Genomic DNA, 25,437 nt, shown 5'->3' with positions numbered 1-25,437 from the left:
TCCCGGGTAGCTGGAACTACAGGCGCCTGCCACCATGCCCGGCTAATTTTTTGTATTTTTAGTAGAGACAGGGTTTCACCGTGTTAGCCAGGATGGTCTCGATCTCCTCACCTCGTGATCTGCCTGCCTCGGCTTCCAAAGTGCTGGAATTAAAGGCATGAGCCACCGCGCCCAGTCATCAATGTATTTCTTGAATGTATTTGATTGATGTCTAATGCCTCCCTAAACAGTCTAAGAACAAGCTGTTCTCCATTACCTTGGACACATGTTCTCAGGACCTCCTGAGGGTTGTGTCACAGGCCATGGTCATTCATATTTAGCTCAGAATAAATCTCTAAAGATATTTTACAGAGTTTGACTCTTTTCCATGATAAGAACAACTCATTTTAAGTGCAGCATGAAATAACAAAGGTAAGGAACACCTGGGCAATGTATATGCACTGTTTAAATGGCGGTGCTTTTTTTTTTTTTTTTTTAATTTTTTTCTTATTGACATGGAGGAGGGAGCTCTGGGGTAGAGGGTCTTACTTTGTCACCCAGGTTGGCCTGGACCTCTGGGCTCCACGATCCTCCCGCTCCTGTTTCCTGAGTAGCTGGGACCCCAGACTCCCGCCACCCCGCCTGCATCTCTGCTGTGTTTAAGCTGCAGGTGGTGACCTCACTCCTCCCTGGCCTGAGTCCTCCGCTCCGCACCCCAGGCGGTGGCCCTAGGGAAGTCTCAGGAGCTGAGCACAGGGTGGACTCTCCCACCCCAGTGAATGGAGAATTGAAAGGGAGAGGATTTCTATTCTGTTCTGTGGGCCGTCAGCATGAAGTTGTAGGTTTCGCTCAGGCAGGGCTTTGCATTTCGCATTCTAGTTTGCATTCCTGCCCTAGACAATTTCGAGGCTTTGGAATTAAATTGCTAAAATTAATTTCATTAGCAAGGAACTTTCCTGTATCCAATGACCGCCCCAAGTCGACTTCTCAGAGAGGTACTATTTCCCTGACTGCTCAGCTGCTCCAGCCTCACTGGCGGGTTTGGCCTCCAAAACCCGGAAAACAGAGGCGCCGAGAGCGAGAGGGAGGGAAGCTCCCCCTCCTTCCCGCCCCCGCAGACCCCTCACAGTCCAGGACTCTTGTCCCTCGCGCCAGGTCATCTGTCCTTCGCGCCCCGCCCCGGCCTCGCTCAGGCCCAGTCCACCTCTTCGTGTCCCTTCCCGGCCTCGCCGGGGCCCCGCCCACCTCCTGGGTGTCCCGCCCAGGCCTGGCTTCTGTCCTTTTTTGATTGGCACAGACCGGGAAGCAGGTAGCGTGGACTGAAGGTTGCGCGGCTGTCTGTGCGCTTCCCAGTTCTCTGGTGCTGCTATACTGGGGACGTGGGGTCCCCACAGACCTGGAAATTTCAGCCCCTCTTTCTCAATCCAGAGCAAATTGAGACGTCCGGCTGAGAGTCCGTGAGTGGCTTCCTTTTGAGTTTAAAGTCGACCTGACGCCGGTCCCGTCCACTGTCTTTCTGCAGTGGGATTGTGCAGCCACCTCATGTCGCGAAACTTTCCTTCACAAAACACCTCCCGATCGCTCCTCCCACCTCGCGCTGTTTCAAGTCCTCACCCGGGAGCTGGATTCTCGCCCTGGGGGCCTCGTGGCCTTGCTGTTATGTCGGCCTGTGAGGGGCAGCGCCGCAGCCCCAGTCCCGGGGAGGCCGCGTCCTCTGCCTGATCCTGGGATCTTGCAGACCCCACCCCGTCCGAAGGCGCCGTCCCCCACCCCCCACCTCCCTCCTCCTGCCGGGCCCAGCTTCTCCCCAGTTCCAATCCCTGGAAAACGTGCTCTTCCTGGAGGCAACCCTCTTCTCCATCCTCTTCTCCATCCTCTCCCTGTTGCTACCGGAAGGCAGGCCTCGAGTGTGAGGTTTCCAGATTCTTGGCTTTTGAACACAGAATTGGAAAAAACAAACAAACAAACCCCCACAAAGTAAGCAGGAATTTATTCCATCAGGAAAGCACTCCACAGCGGGGAGTGAGTCTAAACGAGCATCTCCAGGGCCCCTTTTACAGTTTTGCGGGATTAAAGTATTTCTTTTGAGGTCCCTATGGGCTATTCCTTATCTGGGTGAAGGATGTGGCCTTTGGCCAATGAAATGCTGAGGTGAATGGGCCCGAGACCCATGGGTGCCCTATGCAGATGAAGGTATGGCCAGTGCTTGGCTGCGGCCACTCCTGGGCTCTTTTCCTTTCCATCTGAGATGTAGTGGAAGAGGGAGGACGGTGGGGAGAGCAGCCTTTGATCCCTTGTTACTCTAGGTGGGGAAATGGGGTTTTTCCTTTTTATCTAGTTTAGGAAAGTTCGGGTTAATTGGCCTTAGATTCGCTGCCCCCAGACCCAGGAGCCAGATGTTTCCTTTTTCTTCTTTTTTATTGGAGATGGGTCTCACTCTGTTGCCCAGGCGGGAGAGCAGTGACAGCCTCACAGCTTACTACAGCCTCAACTTCCTAGGCTCCAGGGATCCTCCCACCTCAGCCTCCAGAGTAGCGGGGACCACAGCCGCGCGCCACAACACTGCGCTAATTTTTGTGTTCTTGGTAAAGACGGGCTTTCGCCATGTTGCTCAGGTTGATCTCCAACTCCAGGGCCCAAGCGATCCAGCCGCCTCGGCCTCCCAAAGTGCTGGGAGTACAGACTTGAGCCACCACACCCGCCTTCTTTCTTAATTAAAAATAATAATAATAGGCCATGCACAGTAGCTCATGCCTATAATCCTAGCACTTTGGGAGACTGAGGCGGGCAGATAACCTGAGGTCAGGAGTTCGAGACCAGCCAGGCCAATATGGTGAAACCTCATCTCAACTAAAATGCAGAAATTAACTGGGTGTGGTGATGGGCCCCTGTAATCCCAGGGACTCGGGAGGCTGAGGCAGGAGAATCACTTGAACCCGGGAGACTGAAGTTGCAGTGAGCCGAGATCGACTGGGAGATAGAGCTAGACTCTGTCTCAAAAAAAATAAAATAACTACTTCTCAAATAAGCTTTGGTAGAATCTTATGAGCCCACATCATTATTTTTCCAACTGTAATATGTGTTCAAAATTTTCTTCTTTGACCCCACATTTCATTAGATGTATATATTTTTAATTATCTTAAAATCGTTTCTTTATGAAATTTATTGTGTTCAGTTTACGTTGAGGACTGCATGCTTTCTTGTCTGTATGATATATTGGAAACACTTTCTATTAACTGATACATGATTTTAGGTTGTTTCTTGATAAAGATATCAAGGACCTATTTTCTTTTTTTCTTTTTTTTTTTTTTGTTGAGTTGGAGTTTTGCTCTTGTTGCCCAGACTGGAGTGCCATGGCGTGATCTCGGATCACGGCAACTTCTGTCTCCCGGGTTCAAACGATTCTCCTGCCTCAGCCTCCGGAGTAGCTGGGATTACAGACATGTGCCACCATGCCCGGCTAATTTTGTATTTTAGTAGAGATGGAATTTTTCCATGTTGGTCAGGCTGGTCTGGAATTCCTTATGTCAGGTGATCTGCCCACCCCAGCCTCCCAAAGTGCTGGGATTTCAGGCATGAGCCACCACTCCTGGCCCCAGGGCCTTTTTTTCTTTATGCTAACATCAAAATTTAGTTCAACTAGCCTATTACTCCATTTTCTTTCCTTATGTCATCTGATAAAATGGTGAACTGTGAGCTTCTGAGGAAACGTTCCCCTCAAGTTTCTCTGGTCCATGATATTCTTTGCAGATGTTGAAGGGTGAGCTGGATTGACTTGGAACCTTGTTCCAGCAGAGCCCATGTGTTTATGAAAAAAACATTCGCTCAGAGCTTATGTCTACCACTGCCTCTCTTTCAGTGTTTTAAACACCTATAGCTATGTGTTCACAACTGTGTTTACTTTGGATATATTACTGTCATTTTTCTGGGAAAATAATTACATGTTTAGGATTCTTGCCATCAGAACCTTAGACATTGAAAGAGACATTTCTTTTGTTCGGGTATATAAAAGATGGTCCTGGAAATTTCTTTTTCTTTTTTTGAGACAGAGTGTCACTCTGTCACCCATGCTTGAGTGTATTGGCACAATCTTGCCTCCCTGCAACCTCTGCCTCCGAGGCCCAAATGATCCACCCCAGTCAGCCTTCCAAATTGCTGGGACCACAGATGCACACCACCACACCTGGCTTGTTTTCTTACTTTTGGTAGGATGGGATTTCACCACGTTGCCAGGTTGGTGTCTCCAACTCCTGAGCTCGACTGATCCACTTGTTTCAGCCTTCTGAAGTGCTGGGATTACAGGAGTGAGCCACCGCATATGGCCAGTCCTGGAATTTCCTAGAGGAGGATGACCAAAGCAGCCTGTAGACCCTTCCTGGCCATCACATGAAAACCAGTGACTCCTCCTTCCAAAACTCAGAGCTTCTCAGGATGACTTGGGGAAACGTCCCCCACTCTGAACCTCAGTGAGAGAAGACCAGAAAAGCTCAGTCAGAGTGACACTGACCCCTGAAATGATGGGCAAAATGGAGTGTGTGGTTTTTCTGGTAGGAGAGGGAGGTGCTTAGTTGTAATTTGAATTTTAAGTGGATTCCGGTCCTCCAAAAATGTAAAAAACAAAAGCACAGAAACGGAGAACACAGGGGATTAGACTCAAATCATCTCCAACCTCTTCTTGTCTCTGTCCACACCCACTACCCTTCCTTATCATCTCATCTCATAGCTTTAACCCACATAAATGACTCCATGTCCCTTGCAGGTTTCTCCCCTGAGCTCTACAATCCTGTGTCCAGTTGTCTCCTCAGCTCTCTTCTGGGACAGCAAACAGGCATCTCCACCTTCATGTGTCCAAAAGTGACTTCCTAAACCCCCAAACACATTCCCTTGCAGTCCTCAACATCTCAGGTGAGGGTGACAGTGTACGTCCAGGAACTTAGCTGAACTTGGCAGCATGTATTTTAAATATGGGAAATGAACTCCATTATTTGTGTTATAATTTATAACATAAAGCAAAAGTTGCATATATACATAAAAGGAGTGAGAAAATACATCATTTCCAAAATTCTTTTGAGGTGTGGGGGAAAAATGTTTCAAGACCTCATCCCTATGGATCTGGGCTCCCAGGACCCCTCTGACCTCACCTCCTGCCTGTGTCCTCCTCGCTTTCTCTGCTCCAGCCATGCAGGCCTTTTTCCTTTTTCTGGGACTGAGGTTGCTCTGTCTCAGGGCCTTCACGTGGGCTATCCCTCTTTCTAGAACTCTCTGGCCCTTCAGCTGCAAGTGATAAGCTGTATATCATCCCTAAGTTTTGTTCTGACATCACCTTCTCTATGGAAAGATTTGTGATCTCCCACAGGCCTCCATGTGACATTACAGACCCACCTTCACCCCCACCTCTGCTCTATGGTCCATGTTGCCTGTTCTGTGTGATTCTTTTTGCTCCTTCGCTGTTCACTGGATCCCGGTGAGAACAATTCCCCAAGCAGAGAGCAGAGCCAGAAGGTGGGGCTGTGCTGGGCTGGCGCCGTCTGAATGGAGTTCAACCCTGACTTCACATTAGTGTTCTCAGGCATTTTGCAAATCCATCTTTTATGCTGTTTTATCAGAGATTGCTATTATCAGAGGATTAAACCCACCATCAATAATTCTTGCAATGGCCCTGGTGATTCTCATCTGTATCCAGCATTGAACATCAAGGAAATTGTTTCCATGTTGAGAGCTGAGATCAGCCTGTGATCCACAGGGAGGTGAGGATGCTGTGGTCTGCATGGGGTTTGGTTAGTGCCAGATCTGTGTCCTGCTTCAGCGTGTGTGTGAACTTTTCCAGGAGGGGAACAAGATCTGAAAACGGGTCAAAATTACCCTTGTAGATCTTCCTGTGGGACTTTCTTATCTCTGCATGATCTCTGGTGCAGTGGGCAGCAGAGGACCATCTTTCTCTCGGGTGAGGTCTCCCCCGAGTGTGTGTTTTGTCACAGGAAAGGAGGGAGTGATTTCTAAATATTAAATCTCTAATTTTTTTTTTTTTTTACATACAGTATTGATTTCCAAAGACTCATGTTACATAAGGAAGCCACCAAGAAGAGCAAAGAAAAGGATCCAGGGATGGCTCTTCCTCAGCTGAGTGATATTCCTCGGTGGATTCCGCTGTCTCTTTCCTTTCTGAAATGCCAGGTATTGTACTCTCCAGTCTTCTCTGAGTCTGAAGCGTCCTGCCTCACACATTTGCTCACACTCACCCAAGACTTTTCTCAGTCCTTGTCATCTTCACTTAAATTCCATCTCCTATAACCTAGTGAATGAGCTTGGGAAGAGGCGGCACTGGGCATGGGCCTGGGAAGGGCTCACACCAGACATGGATGGAGATAGGGTGAGGGTCCCGTACTGTCAGTGATGTTGGGCAGCAGGGATTGTTTAGAGACCACACCTGGATGAACGTTTAGCTCTTTGTAAACCTGATCAGAAAAATCTATATATGAAAGTCATTCATTAATGTGCACTGGTATCTGGTAAATTCTAGAAAAGGAAACAAACTAGGGGAGATAAAATGCACCACACATAGAGACAGGAGTTTGGCAACTCTCATTCTCATCCAGATAATTTAAAAATTTTTTAAATTTGTTACATTTTATAGAGTCTAGCTTCCCTTTGCAACCCCTCTTCAGCCAAAGGACAGTGACTTGACTCATTAGTTGTGGATCCCCCCTTCCCTTTTCATGGATGGGGTGGGGAGTGGGGGAGTGAAGTAGGACAAGAAGTGACTGAGTCTCTGTTACTACGTGGAGCTTGGTAAAAGAAATATTAAAGGTAATTTTGTTCTCTTTTTGTACTGTGTTTCCTTTTTTTCTAGTTCCTCTTTATTTCGTTCGTTGTTTTTTATTTTTTAATTTTAATTTTTATTTTTTTGAGACACTCTTACTGTTGCCCAGGCTGGAGTGCAGGGGCAGGATCACAGCTCACTGAAACTGTGATCAACCTCCTGGGCTCAAGTAATTTTCCCACCTCAGCCTCCTGAGTAGCTGGGATGACAAGCGCACCCCACCATGCCTGCCTAATGTTTGTATTACTGTTATTATTAATTTCTGAGACTGTCTTTGTCACCCAGGCTGGAGTGCAGTGGAACGATCCCAGCTCACTGCAACTTCTGCCTCCTGGGGTCAAGCGATTCTCCTTCCTCAGCCTCCCAAGTAGCTGGGATTATAGGCATGCACCACCAAACCTGGCTAATTTTTGTATTTTTACAAAATACAAAACAGAGTTTCTCCATGTTGGCCAGGGTGGTCTCAAACTCCTGACCTGAAGCACTCTGCCTGTCTCGGCCTCCCAGAGTGCTGGGATTACAGGTGTGAGCCACTTTGCTCAACCAGATATTTGTGGTTTTTGTAGATACCAGAATTTGCCATGTTGTCCATGCTGGTTTTGAACTCCTGGGTTCAAGTGATCCAGCTGTATCTGCCTCTCAAACTTATGGGATTACATCCTTGAGCCACCATGTACAGCCTGTTTTTTAATATAAAAACAAATTACTTCTGAAATACGTTTTGGTAGAGTCATTTTTTGGAGATGGAGTCTTGCTCTGTCACTCAGGCTGGAGTGCAGTGATCTGACCTGGGCTCACTGCAAGCTCCGCCTCCGGGTTCAAGTGATTCTCCTTCCTCAGCCTCCTGAGTAGCTGGGATTACATGCACTTGCTACCATACCGGGCTAATGTTTGTATTTTTAGTAGAGATGGGATTTCACCATGTTGGTCAGGCTGGTCTAGAACTCATCATCTTGTGATTCACCCACCTCGGCCACCCAAAGTGCTGGGATTGCAGGTGTAAGCAAGCACACCCAGCCTCTACTTGTTTTTTTTTTTTGAGACGGAGTTGGGAAAAAAAAACTCCGGAGCTGGGAAAAGTGGCTAACTTCTGTTGGCCATGCTGGTCTCAAACTCCTGACCTCAGGTGATCTGCCCACCTCGACCTCCCAAAATGTTGGGATTAGAGGCGTGAGCCATCGTGCCTGTCCACCCATGTATTCTTGATTGAAACAATTTGCTGTGTCTTCATTCTACAGCTCACCTACTTTCACTGTTTTCAAGGTCAATAGCTATGTGTTCACACTTCTGCATTTTATAAATGTTACTGTGATTTTCTTGTAAGGAAGAATTAAATGTTGGGAATCAGTGGCATCAGAACCTTGTAAAATAAGTTTCTTTAGCCCAGGCATGTGAAAGATGCTTCTCTAATTTTCAAGGATGGGGTGATAAAGACCAACCCTTCCCATGAGCCCTTCCAGGCTCCAATGTAAGAATTCAGGCACACCTCACTCATCTCAGACCTTCTCAGGGTAACTTGGTGAAATGTCCCTCCTCTGAGCCCCAGTGAGCCTCCCTGCAGCTTGGAGATGACGGGCTAGACCCGAAAAGCTCAACCCGAGTGACCCTGACCCCTGAAATGATTGGCAAAATGGAGTGTGTGTCTGGGTGTGGCTTTTTTTTGGGGGGGAGAGGGGAGTGTCCAGTTGTAATTAAAATTTTCAATGGGATGCAGTACCCCAAAAATTTAAAAACAAAAAACAGAAGAATGGAAGACACAGAGACCATCTTTGGGGCCTTTCTCTGTATTAGGATAACACAGCTAAATCTAAAGCAAGTCATGTCTGTCCCTGGCAGGGAACCCTCCACCGGCTTCCCGTGTTCCCGAGGACAAAAGCTCAGCTCCTCACTGTGGCTCCACAGCCCTGTGTCCGGGGCCCCTGCCAGTGTCCAGCCTCCTCCTGGGAGCTTGCCCTCATCTCCTGACTCCCTCTGCCCCAGTCACATTTGCTTTTTTTCCCCCAAACATCAAAACCTTTTTTTGTCTCAGGTCGTTGTCCCTGCTCTTATCCTATGTCCCTAAATGATTATGGCACTGTCTTTTTTCTCCTCCTTCAGGTCTAGGCTCAGATATGTCTCCCCAACCCCCACCCCCATCTGAAGTTCTCTCTGCCCATCAGTCTCTCTCACGTTACTCAGGTTTGAGTGCCTCTGCAGCTATCACATCAGAAATGCCCTTTTCCTTTTCTTTTCTTTTCTTTTTTTGTTTCGAGACAGTCTCATTCTATTGCCTAGGCTGTGATCTTGGCTCACTGCAACCTCTGTCTCGGGGGTTCAAGCAATTCTTGTGCCTCAGCCTCCCAAGTAGCTGAGATTACAGATGTGTGCAACCACACCTGGCTAATTTTTGTATTTTTCATTTTATTTGATTTTATTCTATTTTATTTTTGAGTCTCACCCCCTCACCCAGGCTGGAGTGTGGTGTCATGATCTGGGCTCACTGCAACCTCCACCTCCCAGATTCAAGCGATTCTCCTGCCTCAGCCTCCCAAGTAGCCAGGATTACAGATGCCCACAACCCCAGCTACTTTTTGTATTTTTAGCACAGATGGAGTTTCATTTGGCCAGGCTGGTCTGGAACTCCTGACCTCAAGTGATCCACCCGCCCCAGCTTCCTAGAGTGCTATAGTGCTGGGATTACAGGCATGAGCCACTGCCCTGGCCCAGCTTTTTGTATTTTTAGTAGAGACAGGCTTTCACTGTGTTGGAAGGCTGGTCTCAAATTGCTGACCTTAGGTCATCTGTCTTCTTTGGCCTCCCAATGTGCTGAGATTATAGGTGTGAGTCACCACACCCGGAAAGAAGGGCCCTTCTGAGTGGATTACTTTTAGTGTTTTGTAACTCCCTTCATTGAAGAATGCACAGTTCTCATCTTGGCCACAGGACAACTGCAGCACCTACTCTGGGGTTATGGTTTAGATGCTGACGCATCCTCAGGGAAGACTGAGGAGCTGGGGCAAGTGTGGGGATAGTCCCACATTTCTTCTGGAAATTTCAACTCTAATTGATCTGAACTTCCTACGGTTATTTATTTCAGTCAAAATAAGAGAAGGCCTCACTGAGGTCAGAAAAGCCCTACAGACCAGACCCTGTGTCCTCAGCCAGTCCCAAGGCATTCCCATTTTTGTCATCTGTGTCACTGCCTCACTCCAGCTCCTGTGTCTTCCATGCTCTGCACATCACCAGGGCCTAGTTTGGCCATCATGGGCAGGGGCTTTGCCACAAGCAGGTGATGTGCTCAGAGTCAGGGGTGCTGGGTTCCCTTCAGGAAGGGTGGGGAGAAGGTCAGGGACCTGAGGGGCATGAAGGACACACCCCTACACAACTAGATCTGTTCTGGAGGAGCTGGAGGCTCTGACTTCAGGAAAGATTCTTCCAAGGATCAGAGTGCAAACAGCACAGTGCACTGCAGCCCGAGGGCCACCTCCTCCTGCCAGGCCAGGATTAGGGCAGCTGCCAATGGAAGTCACTTATTAATGTGCGCAAAGTATGTGGTAAATCCTAGAAAAGGAAACCAATAAGAGGAAATCTTTTCTGCCTGATCTTACGCTACATTTTTAGGTAATTGAATGAGTTTCTGTTTTTCTGACTCCCAAAATCTTACTAATTAGAATGGAAAGTTTATACCCAGACATGAATGATATGTTAATGATTCCATCATTATTTTAAGAATATGAAATCAATCTAAATAATAGCTAGAGATTCTTTAAGTCATTCTTAGCACTTTAAGCTCATGGAGACTGGTGTTACTGTGGAGAGGCTTGGAAAACAGAGGTTTTTGGTAAAAAAAAGGTTATTATTTTTGTCAAATATGTAAGCAGTACTTTCGTTTTTGTTTTTGTTTTTGAGACAGAGCCTCACTCTGTCATCCAGGCTGTAGTGCAATGGCGAGATCTCAGCCCACTGCAACCTCCGCCTCCCGGGTTCAAGTAATTCTCCTGCCGCAGCCTTCTGAGTAGTTGGGACTACAGGCGAACACCACCACACCCAGCTAATTTTTCTTTTTCTTTTTTTTTTTTTTTTGAGACGGAGTCTTTCTCTGTCGCCCAGGCTGGAGTGCAGTGGCGCGGTCTCAGCTCACTGCAAGCTCTGCCTCCCGGGTTCCCGCCATTCTCCTGCCTCAGCCTCCCGAGTAGCTGGGACCACAGGCGCCCGCCACCGCGCCCGGCCAGTTTTTTGTATTTTTAGTAGAGACGGGGTTTCACCATGCTCTCGATCTCCTGACCTTGTGATCCACCCGCCTCGGCCTCCCAAAGTGCTGGGATTACAGGCGTGAGCCAGCTAATTTTTCTATTTTTAGTAAAGACGGGTATTCACCATGGTAGTAGAGACCACCAGCCTTGTCTTGAACTCATCTTGAAATCCATCCGCCCTGGGCTCCCAAAGTGTTGGGATTACAGGCATGAGCCACCATGCCTGGCCACTTTTTTTAATCCTAGTGGATCAAACCATGTTCTCATTCCTGCTATTATTATTATTATTATTATTGATACAAAGTCTTGCTCTGTTGCCCAGGCTGGAGTGCAGTGGCATGATCTCGGCTCCTGGGTTCAAGCAATTCTTCTGCCTCTACCTCCCGAGTAGCTGGAATTATAGGCCCCTGCCACCACGCTGAGCTAATTTTTTTGTAGTTTTAGTAGAGACCAGGTTTTACCATGTTGGCCAAGCTGGTCTCTAACCCCTGCCTTCAGGTGCTCCACCTGCCTCAGACTCCCAGAGTGCTGGGATTACAGGTGTGAGCCACCGTGCCCAGCCCTACTAATTATTATTATTATTATTATTATTATTATTTATTTATTTATTTATTTATTTATTTGAGACGGAGTCTTGCTCTGTCGCCCAGGCTGGAGTGCAGTGGCCGGATCTCGGCTCACTGCAAGTTCCGCCTCCCGGGTTTATGCCATTCTCCTGCCTCAGCCTCCCGAGTAGCTGGGACTACAGACGCTCGCCACATCACCCGGCTAGTTTTTTGTATTTTTTAGTAGAGACGGGGTTTCACCTTGTTAGCCAGGATGGTCTCGATCTCCTGACCTCATGAACCGCCCGTCTCGGCCTCCCAAAGTGCTGGGATTACAGGCTTGAGCCACCGCGCCCGGCCTATTATTTTATTTTTGAGACAGAGTCTCACTCTGTCACCGAGGCTGGAGTGCAATGTGGCACGATCTTGTCTCACTAAAACCTCCGCCTCCAGGGTTCAAACAATTCTTCTGCCTCAGCCTCCTGAGTAGCTGGAATTACAGGCATGTGACACCACAACCAGCTAATTTTTATATTTTTAGTAGAGATGTGGTTTCACCATCTTGGTCTGGCTGGTCTTGAACTCCTGACCTTGTGATCCACCCGCTTCAGCTTCCCAAAGTGCTGGGATTACAGGCGTGCACTACCACCATGCCTAGCCTAATTATTATTAAATATATATTGTTATATTTAAACATCACATGATGTATATATTTGTTTTGTGGTAATACTCCAAGCAAAGCTGCAGCTTAGGCCCTTGGCCATAGAGCATCTCCTTTCCCTGTCACATCCTCCACCCTCCTTCCAGCCTCACTGGGGAGCCACTACTGTCAGTTCCATGTTAGGTGTCAGAGCAAGTCTTGTACGCATGTATTTTTGCATAGTTATGAGACTTTAGGAAAAATTCTGCAGTAAATTAAAAATTTTTTATATTTATTTGTTTACTTTAGTTTGGGGCTACCTGTGAATGAATGGGGTTTTTCGTACAGATTATTTCGTTGTTTAGATACTAAACCCAGTACCCAATAGTTATTTTTTATTTACTTATTTTTTTGAGACAGAGTTTGGCTCTTCTTGCCCAGGCTGGAGTATAATGGCATGATCTTGGCTCACTGCAACCTCCGCCTCCTGGGTTCAAATGATTCTTCTGCCTCAGCCTTCTGAGTAGCTGGGATTACAGGTGTCCACCGGGACACGTGGCTAATTTTTTGCATTTTTAGTAGAGGCAGGGTTTCACCGTGTTGGCCAGGCTGGTCTTGAAGTCCTGACCTCAGGTGATCCACCTGCCTCGGCCTCTCAAAGTGCTGGGATTAGAGCAATGTATCCCCTTACCTAGCTGAATTTTAGTTTCTGATCTTTCACTGTGGTCATTGTCATCTCTGAGAACATCACTTATGCTCTGTCTAATCTGGATACTGAATGTCACTTGGTGTGTCAATAAAATATTCTAACATTGCTTTTTTTGTTTTATTTTGTTTTTGGAGACAGAGTCTTGCTCTGTTGCTCAGGTTGGAGTGCAGTGGCTTGAACTCGCCTCACTACAACTTTTGCCTCCCGGTGTCAAGCAATTCTCCTGCCTCAGCCTTCCCAGTAGCTGGGACCACAGGCTCATGCTGTTACACCTGGCTAATTTTTTGTATCTTAGTAGAGATGGGGTTTCACCATGTTGTCCAGGCTGGTTTTGAACTCCTGAGCTCAGGCAATCTGTTCGCCTTGGTCGTGAACTGCTAGGATTACAGGCATGAGCCATCATGACTGGCCACTACCATTTCCATAACAGGAACCCTGCATTGATTTTTTGTTTGTGTCTTTCTTGTATTATCCACAAACATAAGAAATTCAAGCCGGGCGCGGTGGCTCAAGCCTGTAATCCCAGCACTTTGGGAGGCCGAGACGGGCGGATCACAAGGTCAGGAGATCGAGACCATCCTGGCTAACACGGTGAAACCCCGTCTCTACTAAAAAGTACAAAAAACTAGCCGGGCGAGGTGGCGGGCGCCTGTAGTCCCAGCTACTCAGGAGGCTGAGGCAGGAGAATGGCGTGAACCCGGGAGGCGGAGATTGCAGTGAGCTGAGATCCAGCCACTGCACTCCAGCTTGGGTGACAGAGCGAGACTCCGTCTCAAAAAAAAAAAAAAAAAAAAAAATTCATACTGAGAGGGTATCATGATCTCTTTAAAAAGTGTAATCAAACACAACTGGGAAGACATCATGTGGTAAAAAGTCCCTTACTCGGATGTCAGAACATTCACTACGATGAAATCCATGCTTTCCCCTCTCTCCTCTTCTCATTTTCTGTAAAGATAAGAACTCTTCCCATAACCATTTGGTTAAAATGTGTTTTCATTTCAGGGTCTGTTGACATTCAGGGATGTGGCCATAGAATTCTCTCAGGAGGAGTGGAAATGCCTGGACCCTGCTCAGAGGACTCTATACAGAGACGTGATGCTGGAGAATTGTAGGAACCTGGTCTCCCTGGGTGAGGATAACTTCCCTCCAGAAGTGGGGATGTGTCCTTGTGTATCTTTACATTTTCTCTTGTTACCTCTTGGGAGCCTCATCCTTGCTTGACTAAAGTGGGAGCCATATTGATTTTGACATGAAAAGCTTCATAATGTAGCGTCTGGACTTTCACTGTCCCCTTTGTTTAGATGTTCTGCATTCTTCATGATAGCTCAGTGGGGCTTCCAGAAGTAAAGTAGGCATAAAACCTTATGGCAGGCCAGGCATGGAGACCCATGCCTGTCATCACTCCCACTTCAGGAGGCCAAGGTTTCTGGATTACTTCAGGTCAGGAGTTCAAGAGAAGCCTGGTCAACATGGTGAAACCCCATCTGTATTAAAAATACAAACATTAGCCGGGTGTGGTGGCACACATTTGTAATACTAGCTACTAGAATGGCTAAGGAAGGTGAATCGCTTGAACCTAGAAGCAGATGGTTGCAGTGAGCCAAGACTGTGCCACTGCACTCCAGCCCAGGGAACAGAGCAAGACTGTCTCAAAAAACAAAAACAAAAAGAAAAACAAAACCTTATGGCAGACTTTAAAGATATCCAGTTCTGGTTGGGTATGGTGGCTCACACCTGTAATCTCAGCATTTAGGGAGGCCAAGACAAGGGAATCACCTGAGGTCGGGAGTTCGAGACCAGCCTGACTAATATGGAGAAACCTTGTCTCTACTAAAAATACAAAATTAGCCAGGGGTGGTGCATGCCTGTAATCCCAGTCGCTCAGGAGGCTGAGGCAGGAGAATCTCTTGAACTGGGGAGGTGGAGGTTAGATCACGCCATTGCACTCTGGCCTGGGCAACAAAGTGAAATTCCATCTCAAAAAAACAAAAACCCAGTTTCCTGTTTGCTTCTCCTGTGCTTTTGATTTAGTAGTTCTTGGAAGAGACCTTGATGTCCACATATTACATATTACAATGCTCCGTAAGCCTTAAGAAGTAGGCAGTGAGTGGAGGAATTTGTGAAATATTTTTCTAGATTTTTCTGTAATGTCTTCTTTCCTACTGAAACTAGGGCTGGGACTCTAGAAAAGCTCCAGCACATTATGTTCCTTTCTTTTTATAAGCAGGAGTCTCTTTCTGCACTGTTGTCACCATGTTGGGGCAAGGGAAAGAGCCCTGGACTGTGGAGAGTGAAGTGAAAACAGCAAAAAAATCTACTTGGGTGGGAATGTATTACAGGTGTAAAGGCAGGTAAGAGCTCAGATGGGCAGAGTGGAAGCTCCACTTTCCAATAGTGTGTGGGGAAACTCTGCAAGTGGGAGAATTCTGTGGGAAAAGGAAAGTTTCAATCCTGAGATCTCAGAATGGACATCTTTCTTTGCTCCCACTTATTTTTCTGCTATTTATTTATTTATTTGACAGAGTCTCGCTATTTTGCCCAGGCTGGAGTACAGTGGCACAATAGGTCACTGCAACCTCTGCCACCTGAGTTCAAGTGGTTCTTCTGCCTCAGCCTCCCAAGTAGCGCAGACTATAGGTATGCATCACCACCACAACTGGCTAATTTTTGTTTTTTTAGGGGTTTTGCAATTTTGGCAAGTTTGATCTCAAATTCCTAACCCCAGGTAATTTGCCTGTCTGGGCCTCCCAAATGCTGAGATTACAGGTGTGAGCCACCACACCCGGCCCCTCTGCTCTTTAGATGCGTAGTACATTGATCTTTCTGCCCTCTAGTGGTGCCACAACTCAGAGAAAAAGGCGGAGTCTTTATCCTGATGGGCAACAACACCTTGTCATCTGGCTTCTGAGGCCTCTTTGGTTTCTTGACCCTGTGGCACAGGGAGGGCTGTGTCAAAGGGGTCTCTTTCCCCTGTGGTCTCTCCTTCTGTACTTGATTCCATCTGATGCTCCATTTTCTGTCCCTATAGATCAGAATGGAGGCCTCCATACACCTACCCCTTGACCTATTCAGGTTCCATCCCATTTCCTGTACTTGGAACACATAATCAGGAGATGAGAAAACATAGGCTGTGCCTCCTTTGCCTCTGGGGCCCGAGATACTGCACAGATCCCTCTGTGCTTCTTCAAATAGTCTGCTTGTCTATTTGAAATATGAAAAAGGCCATGCGCTGTGGCCCACGCCTGTCATTCAAACACTTTGAGAGGCTGAGGAGGGCGGATCACTTGAGGTCGGGAGTTTGAGACCAGCCTGGCTAACATGGTGAAACCCCGTTTCTACTAAAAATACCAAAAGTAGCCGGGTGTGGTGGCAGGTGTGTGTATTCTCAGCTACTTGAAAGACTGAGGCAGGAGAATCTCTTGAACCTAGGAAGCGGAGGTGGCAGTGAGCTGAGATGGCACCCCTGCACTCCAGCTTGGGTGACAGAGCAAGACTCTGTCCTCCCACCAAAAAAAAAAAAATGAAAAAACAAATGTGCTTTTCCTACTCTCACATGCTGCTGAGCACAGATTGCCTCACTTCTGATCACCAAAATGTGTGTATTTCCCCTCAACGACATACAGATCTTGGATGGACAAAAACTGAATGTCCCGTAGTTGAATTCAGTTCTGACACTGTCTGCCTGGAGTTAGAGTGAGAACTCACAGGTCAAGGGTTGAGCTCCAGGCCGTCAAGGCTGCCCCCGACCTCAGACGCCAGTTCCAGGTAGTAGATGGTCACATGTTCTTCTGACCAACCAGCTGTAAGTTGGGTTTCGTCAACCCCTTTCTTGGGTTTGATTACTTTGCTAGGGTGGCTCACAAAACTCAGTGAAACACTTTCTTGAGTTCATGATGAAGGATGTTTCACAGGACATAGATGGACAGCCAGATGAGGAGATTCACGGGGTGAGGCAGTAAAATGTAAATCCATAGTCACTCTCTGATATAACAGTTCCACACATGATTGATATAAAACAGAATACAAAGACTGTCACACAAAATAGGAACATTATTATTAAATAAATAAAATCCAACATCATGTATAATATGTAGAAATGAATAACAGTGTACTTAACACTAGAGGCGTCTTTCCAGTGAGCTGTGCTCCACACAAGGACCGAGGGAAGATTCACTGGGTGTGTCGTGCCCCAGACCCTGTGTGTGTTCAGCATTTGGAAGCTCTCATCCCCCATAGTTTAGGGATTTGCGTAGAGGCTTCATCATGAAGTCATGATTGATGGTAACTCAGTCTCCAGCCCCTCTCCCCTTCCTGAAGGATGGTGGATGGCAGTGACTGTCCATGCCCCTAGGTCTAGCCTGTTCTTGCTGGTGATCAGCTCCATCCAGGAGACCATAGAGGCTGCCTCATTAGGACAAATCATGCTTCCGCACCCAGGACGTCCCAAGGCCTTTGGAGCTCTGTGTCAGGAACCGGGGAATAGACCAATGTATGCATTTCTTCTTATTCCACAGGCCCCTCAGCCATTCTTCAGCTGTGCTTCATCCACACTTTACTCGTGTGTGTCACAGGGGAGTAGGTGGCTCTTCTGAGATGGTTACTCCGCTGAGTGGGAAAGACAGTCCACAGAAAGACCCTGTATTGGAGCCCACAGTCCTCGTGGGGGGCATAGGTCACTGGAATGATGCCCGTGGTACAAAGTTCACTGTTAGTTGTTTAAGCCACTACTTCTTTCATCTTGGACATTTCTATATATTACACATGATCTTGGATTTTATTCATTTAATCATCAGTTTCGTGTGTGTGTGTGTGTGTGTGTGTGTGTGTGTATGATGAAGTCTTGTTCTGTCTGTTACCCAGGCTGGAGTAGAGTGGCACAATCTTGGCTCACTGCAGCCTCTACCTGCTGGGTTCAAGTGATTCTCCTGCCTCAGCTTCCCATATAACTGGGACTACAGGCACCCACCACCATGCCCAGCTAATTTTTGTGTTTTTAGTAGCTATGAGGTTTCACTCTTGGCCAGGCTGGTCTCAAACTCGTGACCCCAGGTGATCCTCATGCCTCAGCCTCCCAAAGTGATAGAATTCCAGGCATGAACCATGCACCCGGCCTCCCTCTGCTTTTTTATTGTTCAGCGCTCTTGTAGTTTTACCCATTATTGAAAGTGGGATGTTGAAATCTCCTAGCATTACAATGGAGCCATTTTTTTTTCGTTCTGTAAACATTGGCTTTATATATGGAGCTCTGATATTCATGCATATATATCTCTAGTTATTGTATATTCTTGTTGAATTGACCCTATTATCATGATGTAATGTCTTTCCTTGTCTCCAGTAAAATATTTTCAAGTTAAAATATGTTTTAGGTCTGGGTGCGGTGGCTCATGCCTGTAATCCCAGCACTTTGGGAGTCCAAGGTGGGCAAATCATGAGGTCAGGAGTTCTAGACCAGCCTGACCAACATGGTAGAACCCTGTCTCTACTAAAATTACCAAAAATAGCCAAGCATGCTAGTGTGCACTAATTCCAGCTACTTGGGAGGCAGAGGGAGAAGAATTGCTTGAACCCAGCAGGCAGAGGTTGCAGTGAGCCGAGATCACACCACTGTACTCCACCCTGGATGACAGAGCAAGACCCCATCTCTATAAAAAAAAAAAATTACGGCCGGCACGGTGGCTCAAGCCTGTAATCCAGCACTTTGGGAGGCCGAGACGGGCAGATCACAAGGTCAGGAGATTGAGACCATCCTGGCTAACCCGGTGAAACCCCGTCTCTACTAAAAAATACAAAAAACTAGCCGGGCGAGGTGGCGGGTGCCTGTAGTCCCAGCTACTCGGGAGGCTGAGGCAGGAGAATGGCATGAACCCAAAAGATGGAGCTTGCAGTGAGCTGAGATCCGGCCACTGCACTCCAGCCTGGGCGACAGAGTGAGACTCCATCTCAAAAAAAAAAAAAAAAAAAATTACTATAACCACCTCTGCTCTCTTGGGATGATATTTGCTTGGAATATTATTTTTGTTTTTTGTGTTATTTTCTATTTAAACAATTTTTTAGATAGGGTGTCTCACTCTACCCCCCAGGGTGGAGTGCAATGGTGGGATCAGGGCTCACTGCAGCCTTGGATTCCTGGGCTCAGGTGATTGTCCCACCTCAGCCTCCCTCAGCAGCTGGTACAGGTGCATGCCACCATGCCGGGCTAATTTTTCACTTTGATTTTTCTTAGAGACAGTGTTTTACTGTGTTGTTGAAGTTGGTCTTGATCTCCTGGGCTCAAGAGACCCTCCTCAGCCTCCCAAGTAGCTGGGATTACAGGCACCAACCTCCATAACTAATTACTGGTTTTTATTTTTTAAATTTTAGTGTATGTATGTCCTTAGGGCTAATATGAGTCTTCTATGAACAACATGTAGTTGGTTCCTGTTGATGGAGCCAGTCTTCGCCTTCTGAGTGCGGAGTTAAATATTGGCATTTGAAGTATTCCTGATGGAGAAGACCTTACCGTTGCCTTTCTGTTACATCTTATCCATGTGTCTTGTAGGTTGCTTTGTTCTTCATTTCTCATTTACTACTTTTTGTGTATAATTGCTTTTTTGTGTAGATTTGCTTTGACTCCCTTCTTATTTACCTTTTTTTTTGTTTGTTTATGATGAAGTCTCACTCTGTTGTCCAGGCTACAGTGCAGTGGTGTGATCTTGGTTAACCACAGCCTTTGCCTGCTGGGCTCAATGGATTCTTATGCCCCAGCTTCCCGAGTAGCTGCAACTACAGGCACCCAGCACCATGCCCAGCTAATTTTTGTGTTTTTAGAAGAGATGGGGTTTCACCATGTTGGGCAGGCTGGTCTCTAACTCCTGATCTCAAGTAATCCACATGTCTTGGCTTCCCAAAGCACTAAAATTAAAGGCACGAGCTGCCGTGCCCAGCCATTGTTATTATTTGAGATAGTTTTGTCTTTTAGTGTTTAGTAAACATGTAAGTGGTTGAAGCATGATTCCAGTGTGACTATAACAACCACGTTAGTGTCCATTCCTTTCAATATGAAGAACCGAAGTGTATTGTATAGATGTTTGAATGAGGTTATTGTTGAAGGTACGTTAAATATCTTGAAGTGGTAGCATAATAATGAAACTTGAAATTTCCATTACCTGGCTGGGTGAAATTCTGTCTCGAATGAAAATGCAAATGTTAGCCAGGCATGGTAGTGGGCACCTGTAATCCCAGCTACTCAAGAGACTGAGGCAGGAGAAACACTTGAATTTGACAGGTGGAAGTTGCAGGAGCCGAGATGGCGCCATTACACTCCACCCTGGGCGACAGAGTGAGACTCCATCTCCAGAAAACAGAACAAAACAAAATAAAACAAAAATTCCATAACCTGCAAAAACTACTGTATCTCCACTAGAACTCTTTGTTATTTATGTCAGAATTAGTTCTGTGTATGTTGTATTTTTGTTAACATATGCATAGTGTTTTTTCATGCTTTTTTCTTCTAAATGAAAAAGCTGAGTTATAAAGAAAAGGCACACTTGTACCGGTTTCTGTATCTGTTTGTTTGTTTGTTTGTTTATAAGATGAAGTTTTGCTCCTGTTGCCCAGGCTGGAGTGCAATAGCACAATCTCAGCTCACTGCAACCTCTGCTTCCTGGGTTTAAGTGATTCTTCTGCCTCAGCCTCCCGAGTAGCTGGGATTACAGGCTTGCATCACCACCCCGGCTAATTTTGTATTTTTAGTAGAGACGGGGTTTCTCCATGTTGGTCAGGCTGGTCTTGAACTCCTAACCTCAAGTGATCCGCCCACCTCGGCCTCCCAAATTGCTGGGATTACAAGCGTGAATCACCACACCAGGCTGAAGTGTAGTTTAAACAAGCCCTTTAAAAAAATACTTGGAGGTACCAAAAAAAAAAAAAAAGTACTTGGAGATGGATTCTGGGGCAGCACTCTCTCAGAAGGGTTGCTCCCTGCCCCTACTCAGCTGAAATTGTCTGAGTACTTCATTCTTGGAGTTCACTGCAAGCTATAAGCTGCAACATGGCGCCTGGCCTATCTGCTTTTTATTTGCCTTTACCGGAGAACTTTATATATGTGTGTGTGGGTTGGAGTTACTCTTTAGCCTTCTTTAATTCCTTTTCTTAAAAATTTAAAAAAATTTTTTTATTGGCCGGGCGCGGTGGCTCAAGCCTGTAATCCCAGCACTTTGGGAGGCCGAGACGGGCGGATCACGAGGTCAGGAGTTCGAGACCATCCTGGCTAACACGGTGAAACCCCGTCTCTACTAAAAATACAAAAAACTAGCCGGGCGAGGTGGCAGGCGCCTGTAGTCCCAGCTACTTGGGAGGCTGAGGCAGGAGAATGGCGTAAACCCGGGAGGCGGAGCTTGCAGTGAGCTGAGATCCGGCCACTGTACTCAGCCTGGGCGACAGAGCGAGACTCTGTCTCAAAAAAAAAAAAAAAAAAAAAAAATTTTTATTTTGGCTGGGCGCTGTGGCTCAAGCCTGTAATCCCAGCACTTTGGGAGGCCGAGACAGGTGGATCACGAGGTCAGGAGATCGAGACCATCCTGGCTAACACGGTGAAGCCCCGTCTCTACTAAAAATACAAAAAACTAGCCGAGTGAGGTGGCGGGCACCTGTAGTCCCAGCTACTCAGGAGGCTGAGGCAGGAGAATGGCCTAAACCCGGGAGGCAGAGCTTGCAGTGAGCTGAGATCGGCCACTGCACTCCAGCCTGGGCGACAGAGCAAGACTCCGTCTCAAAAAAAAAAAAAATTTTTTTTATTTTGAAACGGAAGCTCGGTCAGTCACCCAGGCTAAAGTGCAGTGACATGATCTCGGCTCACTGCAACCTCCGCCTCCCAGGTTCAAGTGCTTCTCCTAACTCTGCCTCCCAAGTAGCTGGAACTACAGGTGTGTACCACAATGCCCAGCTAATTTTTTTGTTTTTTTTTTTTTTAGTAGAGACATAGTTTCACCGTGTTAGGCAGGATGGTCTCAATCTCCTGCCTCAGCCTCCCAAAGTGATGGGATGACAGGCATGAGCCACCATGTGTTGCTTGCCTCAAGGTTTTTATTTTTTTTATTTTTTTTTTTGAGACGGAGTCTCGCTCTGTCACCCAAGCTGGAGTGCAGTGGCCGGTTCTCAGCTCACTGCAAGCTCTGCCTCCCGGGTTTATGCCATTCTCCTGCCTCAGCCTCCAGAGTAGCTGGGACTACAGGTGCCCGCCACCTCGCCCGGCTAGTTTTTTTTTTTTGTATTTTTTAGTAGAGACGGGGTTTCACTGTGTTAGCCAAGATGGTCTCGATCTCCTGACCTTGTGATCCGCCCGTCTTGGCTTCCCAAAGTGCTGGGATTACAGGCTTGAGCCACCGCACCCGGCCTTTATTTTTTTTATTTTTGAGACGGAGTCTCGCTCTGTCTCCCAGGCTGGAGTGCAGTGGCCGGATCTCAGCTCACTGCAAGCTCCACCTCCCGGGTTCCCGCCATTCTCCTGGCTCAGCCTCCTGAGTAACTGGGACTACAGGCGCCCGCCACCTCACCCGGCTAGTTTTTTGTATTTTTAGTAGAGACGGGGTTTCACCGTGTTAGCCAGGATGGTCTCAATCTTCTGACCTCGTGATCCGCCTGTCTCGGACTCCCAAAGTGCTGGGATTACAGGTTTGAGCCACCGCGCCCGGCCCGCCTCAAGGTTTTTAAAACATGTTAGTGCTATTAGATGGTGTGAAGTATTGCAAGGTTTGTAGTACAGACTGTAAACTTCCTTTGTTTAAACAGATTTGTCAGCCTTCAGTGCTGATGATGAGATGCTCCTTCTCCTGTCTCCATCATCTCGCTGTCCTGTCAGAAAGAGTTTACATTGGCTGGCCTGGGTGGGTCATGCCTCTAACCCCAGCATTTTGGGAGGCTGAGGTGGGTGGATCGCTTGAGGTCAGGAGTTTGAGACCATTCTGGCCAACGTGATGAAACCTCGAATCTACTAAACAAAAAAAAAAAATGGGCCAGGCACAATGGCTCACACCTGTCATCCCAGCACTTTGGGAGGCCAAGACAGGCAAATCACCTGAGGTCAGGAGTTTGAGACCAGCCTGGCCAACGTGGTAAAACCCCATTTCTACTAAAAATACAACAATTAGCTGTGCGTGGTGGCTTGCACCTGTTATCCCAGCTACTCAGGAGGCTAAGGTAGCAGAATCACTTGAACCAGGGAGGCAGAGGTTGCAGTGAGCTGAGATCATGCCACTGCACTCCAGCCTGGGTGACAGAGTGAGACTCCGGGCTGAGGAGAGAGAATCTCTTGAGGCAGGAAAATCGTGCCACTACACTGCAGTCTGGGTTAGAGCATCACTTGGTCTCAAAAACAAACAATAAAGGAAGTAGCTTAAACTGAAGGCTGAAGACACAGACATTTATTTCTCATGAATTTGGAAAGGAGGAAATCCAAGAGCAAGATGACAGCCAAATTGTTTACTTGTGGGAGCCTTCTTCATGGTTTAGTTCAGCCACCCTCCTGCCATATTCTCACATGCTGGAAAGAGGAACAGGCAACGAGCTCTTTAATGTCTCTTTTTATAAAAGCACAAGTCCTATTCACTAGTAGTCAACACCCATGACCAGATTCTCTCAAAGGCCCCATCTGCAGGAACATCCTATTGGAGAATAAGAACTCTGAACATGGCTTTTGGCCAATAAGAACATTCAGACCTGGGAGCCTGAATCATGTTTATATTTTTATTGTGTGATTTGTTTTCTAAAATGTTTTCTATAATCTCAGTTTATAAATTTACCCAGTACACATTCTGTGTTTTGTATGTTATGCATAGTAAACTAGATAACTAAGGGCAATGCATACATATAGAATTGCTCTGAGGCTGGGCACAGTGGCTCATGCCTGTAATCCCAGCACTTTGGGAGTTCAAGGCGGGTGGATCACCTGAGGTCAGGAGTTGGAGACCAGACTGGCCAACATGGTGAAACCCTGTCTCTACTAAAAATACAAAAAATTAGCCGGGCATTGTGGTGCACACCTGTAATTCCAGCTACTCAGGCATCTGAGAAAGGAAAATCGTTTGAACCCGGAGGTTGCAGTGAGCTGAGATCACGCCATTGCACTCCAGCCTCCAGCCTGGGCAACAGGAGCAAAACTCTATCTTAAAAAAATTAAATTAAAATAAAAATAACAAAAAGAATTGCTATATTGCCTAGCTGTTACATAACTGCAGTTGTCACATCATAATTGCAATCTTTGACACCGTTAGTCACAACTCTTTTTTTATTTTTTTTTGAGATGGAGTCTCAGCCTGTTGTCCAGGCTGGATTGCAATGGTGTGATCTCGCCTTACTGCAACCTTATAATGCTGTGTATTTTCTTGACCTCATACATCAGAAGGTAATGATCTTAACGTGTATTTCAGTTCTTATATTATGTGCTGGTGGTAAGTAGAAGTTGTGACTTTTTTCTTAATGGAATTGTTTATAATTCAGCAGGCTGTATAAATATACTTATTTGCTTACTGGTTTTATGAATTACAATATTTTACTAATTAATTTTTATGATTTTACATCAGGCTTTTCAGTATGTGGTATGGAATATAACTGTCACACTCCACTCAGTAATGTCAAAAATGCCACCGGGAGCCTTGGCTCATGTCTGTAATCCCAGGAGTTTAAGAGGCTGAGGCGGGTGATCACTTGAGGTCAAAAGTTTGAGGGCAGCCTGGGCAACATGGTGAAACCCCATCTCTACTAAAAATATAAACTTTGAAGATCATGTTTGGGAAGTTTAAAAATAAGTATTGTTTTTTGTGTCATATACACATTTTAGTATTATTTACCATCTGTACTTAATTGGAAATATATTGGTGTTTATATTTTGTAGATATCTCTTCCAAATGCAGGATGAAGAAGTTCTCGTCAACAGGGCAAGGCAATACAGAAGTGATCCACACAGGAACATCGCAAAGACAAGCAAGTCATCACATTGGAGATATTTGCTTCCAGGAAATTGAGAAAGATATTCATGACTTTGAGTTTCAGTGTCAAGAAGATGGAAGAAATGGCCATGAAGCACTCATGACAAAAATAAAAAAGATGACTGGGAGTACAGACCAATATGAGCAAAGGCATGCTGGAAGCAAGCCTATTAAAGACCAGCTTGGATTAAGCTTTCATTCACATCTGCCTGAACTGCACATATTCCAGACTGAAGGGAAAATTGATAATCAAATCGAGAAGTCTATCAATGATGCTTCCTCAGTTTCAGCATCCCAAAGAATTTCTTGTAGGCCCAAAACACATATTTCTAATAAGTATGGGAAGAATTTCCTTCATTCTTCATTACTCACACAAAAACAGAAAGTACACATGAGAGAGAAATCTTTCCAATGTAATGAGAGTGGCAAAGCCTCCAATTGTAGCTCATTCTTAAGGAAACATCAAATAATGCCCTTAGAAGAGAAACAATATAAATGTGATGTCTGTGGCAAGGTCTCTCATCAGAAGCGATACCTTACATGCCATCA

At 46.4% G+C, this 25,437-nt stretch overlaps 2 protein-coding genes and 1 pseudogene across 4 annotated transcripts in view; 2 read left to right on the top strand and 1 right to left on the bottom strand.

The window, feature by feature from the left end:
* Positions 1–25,437, bottom strand: part of LOC117093612 (zinc finger protein 813-like) — a 361,257-nt gene that overhangs the window by 276,170 nt on the left and 59,650 nt on the right. The window lies entirely within an intron of this gene.
* Positions 1–25,437, top strand: part of LOC117093610 (zinc finger protein 83-like) — a 241,235-nt gene that overhangs the window by 177,659 nt on the left and 38,139 nt on the right.
* LOC117093651 lies at positions 104–25,305 on the top strand (annotated as a pseudogene).

The sequence above is a fragment of the Trachypithecus francoisi genome, unplaced genomic scaffold (genome assembly GCF_009764315.1).
Source record: "Trachypithecus francoisi isolate TF-2019V2 unplaced genomic scaffold, Tfra_2.0 Lachesis_group12, whole genome shotgun sequence".
Taxonomy (NCBI): domain Eukaryota; kingdom Metazoa; phylum Chordata; class Mammalia; order Primates; family Cercopithecidae; genus Trachypithecus; species Trachypithecus francoisi.
This window is presented reverse-complemented; position numbering and strand designations above follow the sequence as displayed.